We start from the raw sequence: 5,886 nt of genomic DNA on the forward strand, positions 1-5,886 counted from the left end.
AAGCTTCCATCACCCACCACGGGGCCGTGCTCAACGGACACGGGGACGTGCTCAGAGTGTTGCAGGCGCATTTATTATAATTGCGAATTACAATTAATGAAGAGAGAGAGTGTCAGACGGACACGGGGCCGTGCCCAGTGGGCACGGGGCCGTGCCCAGGCTTCTGTTCAGCCTATAAATAGGAGTGCTTGGAGCCATTTCAACTCATCCCTTGGCACACCACCTCTCTCACACTTCATCCACCATCCACCACCATCACAACACCATCATCCACCACCATCATCCATTGTTCATCATAGAGTGTGTGAGTCGTCTCGGGATCCAAGATTGATCGTAAGAGTTCTTGACAATCAAGGCCATGTTTGCCTAAGTCTCTTACATCACTTGGTGAAGACAAGTGTTTAGTATAATAATTTTTATTTTTAATCTTTTGCACTTCTTAATTGGTTTTTTATTAATGACTTTAATAACTAGTTTCTTATGTTGAAGGTGATTCTTCCTTATCGTTTGTCCGTGGTGTCTTGGCATTATTTTACTGTCTATACAAAATAAAAGATTTTCACCATTCATATCTCCACGGTCTATATGGAGGTATGTTGGCTACCTGGTCGGGGGTTAAGGGAATGGTTTGGTAAGGGTATTGCCCTTGTTCAGCGTTTAGAGGTCCTGCAAGGGACCTGGGTCAAATTTAGTAAGACCTCCTTCAATACCCAAAGGTATTGGATGGCGGGGGTCCAAACTCTTTGATCCCCTCATAAGTTAACTACTATTAATACTATAACCCGGCTATTTAGGACTGTATCCCTGCTGACTCAGACTACTTAGTCGAGGGTAACGTCACCTCCAAAAGAGGGGCCTACCATAATTTGCATTAATAACTTAATTAATTATCTTTCAATAATCCGACCCTTTAGGATTGTATCCTTGCTGACTCAAACTACTGGGTTGAGGGTAACGTCCCCTTCAAAAGAGGGGCCTACTACAATAACTAAGATAATCTCTTAAACAAGTGCAAAAATGCGAAAATAATCAAAGGTTATACTAACACACGAGTCGGATCCAAGTGATTCATCTTGTCTATCTGTTTTTATTTTTTATTTTATTTTTCAGCATTTAGTTAGTTTTATTTTTCTTATTTTAAAAATCTTTTTCTAACATTTTGATTTGATTAGACGTTGAGGATAAACCGGTACTAAAAGTTCTTGTGTCCTTGGACGACCTCGGTATCTTACCAACACTATACTATGTCCACGATGGGTGCACTTGCCCATATGTGTGTTTAGTGTTAGTAAATATCGTGTTTTATAAATTTAAAACTTTACTAAAGTGTAAAAAGGGCTTAAAATATATACCTAAAATAATATACACACTAACGCACATCAAGTTTTTGGCGTCGTTGCCGGGGACACAAGGATTTTAAGAAAGCTTAAAATCGACGGCCTAATCAGTTTTTCAAAACCTTTTTAAAACGCATGCACATTTTTCTGCATTTTAGTTTAGTTTGCATTTACAGTAGCCTGAACACGGGGCCGTGCTCACCAAACACGCCCCCGTGCTGCACATTTTTAGTTAAATACCCAGATACAGAGTCTGAACACGGGGTCGTGCTCACTGAACACGCCCCCGTGCTCAACGAGACCAGTAACTTTAATTAAAACACCCAGATACAGACCCTGAACACGGGGCCGTGTTCACCAGACACGGGGCCGTGTCTAGCCTCTGTTTGTTGGTGCACTTACATCTGTCGACTGCGTCTGTCATCGAGTCTTAGAGTTGAGCAGATCAGACATGATACGGAAATCTAGAAATAGCTGATTGTAATAGGTTCGCTTTTATGGTCTTATCTAGGTCCGCTTTTATGTCAGTCTTAATCTGGTTCGCTTTTGTGTCATGTTTAGGTTCACTTATAAGTCATGTTGCTAGGTCCGCTTTTAGGACATGTTGTAGGTCCGCTTATATGTGCGTGTACATATAAGCGAACCCAACCAACTATATATAGGAGGTTGTTTAGAGCGAACCAGAGAGCTAGAAAAACACATAGTTGAAGGTGTAATTGTTCCGGCATGCTGCTGAAGTGCTGTCAAACATTGTATTTGAGTTCAATATCAATAATACAGCAAGTTTAAAGTGAATCCAGCTAGAATAGCACCAAATCATCAGTTTCCGCCTCTTGATTTGGATAGGAATTTCTCTGATCGACTCAAACAGGGCCGAATGCGATCCTACAAGTGGTATCAGAGCTCAGGAGGAGGAGTTCTTGCCATTTTAGCTCGATTTCATCTAGTTTTCTACACTTTCTTCACGTTTTCAAAATTTTTTACGGTAAAACCGGCTCAAAATCACACATTGCACTCGGATTCATGGACTAATAAACCCTTGAAGTTTTCAGATCTAAAATCAATCTAGAAAGTAAGTTTTTAGGAGATTCGCTCATATGAACTTGTTCGAAAAGTGACGTCAGCAAAACATCTGGTTCGCTTTTAGTGACAGTATTTTACAGGTCCGCTCGAAAGGTTCGCTGATCTGATCAATTCTGGTTCGCTCCAAGTTACATTTTAGGTCCGCTCCAAAATTGTTTGGTCCGCTTTTGTGACAGGACTGGTCCGCTTTTGTGGAACAATAAAGAGATCCGCTCGAGGGGTTTGATTCACTTGGTTCGCTTCTAGTGACAAGACTGGTCCGCTTTTGTGGCCAATTCTGGTTCGCGTTTACGACACTTGACCATTTCGCTTTTGAGACAATTATAGTTTCGCTTTTGTGACAGTTCGCTTATTTGATCAGTTTGTACAAGTTTTGAGATTGTTGTGATATTTGGATATTTGAATAATGGATACTGAATTTTATAACGCTTTTGCAACACCGATGTCAGTGACTCAAAGTGCTATGATTGAAAATGAAACCGGAACATCTCAGAAACCACCCAAACTCATGGATATTGATGACTATAACGTGTGGTCTGAACGTTTTGGAAATTGGGTCGAAGCTTATCATCTAGATGCGTGGGAACACACTGAAGAGCCATATGTTAGAACAGTTAAAAATGGTGTGCAGCAAACAATTCGAGAAATGAGTACAGATGACAAAAAGAAATACCGTGATGAGAAACTTATGGTGAGTCTGCTTCAGCAAACAATTAAAGAAGACATTCTGATCTTGCTTCAACATGATGGAACTGCATATTCGATTTGGACAGAGTTGGAAGCAAAGTTTATTGGAAGTGATGATATGCTTAAGAATAAAAAAATCTCTCATGAAGAAAGAATTCGATTTGTTTCGTGGTTTAAAATCTGAAAACACCAAGCAGATTATTGATAGATATTGTAACTTAGTGAGAAATATGACAAAACTTGGTATTAAGAAAGATACTGATGAATTAGTTGAAAAACTTGCAGATGCACTTCCACACGAAACATGGGGAACATTTCTAATGATGTTGAGATCTAACAGAAAAGATTACAAAGCTATGACATTGGGAGATTTCATCAAGCATCTGGAAGATCAGGAGATGGAGCAGAGGAAGATAGCCAGAATGAAAAATTATGATGGAGAACAGGATATCAGTTTGTACTACAAGAGTGGCTCTACTGATTCTACAAAGTATTCTCCAAAGATCGAAACTGCTTACAGTGTTAAAGATTCTCCTGAGAAGAAGGCATCTCAAGGATCAAACAGCACAAGATTTTCTTCATACGATCCTAACATCTCTGTAACAAAGAATGGTAGAAAACTTCAGTGTAACATTGTGTTAAGCCTTGAAAATGATCAAGACTACACTGAAGAAATTGCAAAAAATCAAATGTCTTTGTTAGGGATGATTTTAGAGTCTTATAGTTGTTTTGTTGCAGGAAAGATCGGAAATCCAATGCTCACGAAAGAGGATTACGATCAAATCGATGCTGAGGAAATGGAATTGATGGATATCAAATGGTGTATGGCGAGTGTGATGAGACGTGCTGAAAAGTTTAAACAAATTACAGGCCGTGATGATTTTCGTGATGCAAACGTTTCAGCTTTGGGTTTTGATAAATCTAAAGTTACGTGTTTTCGTTGCAGGGAGAAGGGGCATTTCAAGACGGAGTGCAAAAATCGTGAAGCTACCGGAGCCCAGAATCCTTTCGGAAACAACGACTATCACAAGAAGGCCATCTATCATCAAATCACACCACCAGCACAGCAACAGGCACAAACTGCTCATGGGAGAGATGTGCTTGATAAAAAGGCATGTGTTGTTAGTCAGGGAAAATATGATAATTTTACTTGGGAAAAGTATCTTTCGAAAGACAGCAAAGTGTGTTGGGCTGAACAAGATGATGAGAAGTTGGCTGAAGGTTTTACCTGGGATGATTTTTGTCCAGATCAAGATCTCATGGCCAAAGAGATGTCCAAAAACATTTCTCATGCTTTCTTTGCTAATGCTTATGATTTGAAATATGTAGAAAGAACCAGGAAAGTCATGGAAGCTGCTGAAGCAAGACGTAGAAAGCTTGAGGAAGAAGAAGAAGAAGAGGAAGAGAGATTGAAAGCTGAAGCAAAAGCTGAGAAGAAGAGAAGAGCTGAGTTCTTACAATCAAACAGAATTGTCAAAGAGGTTCCTGAATTTGAAGTGAAAATTGATGTAGAACAAGTTGAAGTTCCAGAAAAATGCATGAACTGTGATTCACTGATCAAACAAAACAATGAGTTGTTGCACAATATTCACAAGTTGAAAGAATCGTATGATACAATGAACAGAGAGATCAACAAATATACTAATTCGAGTGGTGAACAAGCTGTGGCGATGAACACATTGAAAGTAGCATATCTTAGACAGCTTGATGATGCGAACTTTCATATTAAGAAGTGTGCAGATCTAGAGTTGGAGTTAGCAACGCAAAAGATAGAAACTGAGAAAGTTAAAAAGTTATTAGATAGCTACTCATGTTCTTCTTTTGTTGTTGACAGGATTTATCCAGTCGTGGAGAATTTGAAGACGTTTGAGGAAGTGAAGACGTCTGAAGAAGAGAAATCTGTGACAAAAGATGAAGAAAAGTTGAAGACTTCTGGTAAGAAATCAAGTGTGGTCTATAACAGATGTCCGCCCCCGGTCGAAAATGGATATTCACCTCGAAATCCAAATTCTGAAAGAGTCAATAAGGCAATCAATTTAAAATGGGAGTCTGGGCCATCGGATAACGTGTCAAAAAGTATTGATGTTACGTATACGTCATCAGACACTGATCATGAGTCAAAGTTGATAAAAAGTGTGATCGATCAGGTGTTAGAAAAAGATGACAGTGAGATGTCAAAACCGGAGTCCAAACCCGAGTCAAAGTCTGGGTCAAATGCGTCAAAGCCGACATTCAATAAGGACAAACGGGTTTATGATAAAGAGTTTTTACTTTCGAAATCTAATTTGAATGATGAATCGATCAAAGTGGCATATCCTTTGAAAGGTTCTGACAAATTATATTCAGATGAAAATTTTCCAATAAGAAGTGTCAGACTTGAAATGATTCAAAAGATTTTTAAAATAACAGAAATTAATATTTCTGGAATAAAAGATTTAAATCTTAATGGAAAACCCAAACAATACACTTCAAGAGATCAACAGAGAATCAACAAGAAAATGGGTTACAATTGTGGTTATAGTTTCCAAAAGAAACCAAACCATAATCGTAATTTCAAAAAGAAAGGTCTTGGTTTTGTCCCACCGAAAAACTATAAAAATGAAAAAATGTATAAACCAAAAACTATGTTTGTTTCAGGGAAAACGTCAGAAGCTGAAAAAGAACAATCATTCAGAAGACAGACAAATCAGGAATTCCTTGCCAAGAAGCAAGAAGAACTAAAGAAGAATGAAGTTCCAAAGAAAATTGAAAAGAGAACCTGTTTTCAATGCAAAATTGC

The sequence above is a fragment of the Helianthus annuus genome, chromosome 5, assembly GCF_002127325.2.
Source record: "Helianthus annuus cultivar XRQ/B chromosome 5, HanXRQr2.0-SUNRISE, whole genome shotgun sequence".
NCBI classification, from domain to species: domain Eukaryota; kingdom Viridiplantae; phylum Streptophyta; class Magnoliopsida; order Asterales; family Asteraceae; genus Helianthus; species Helianthus annuus.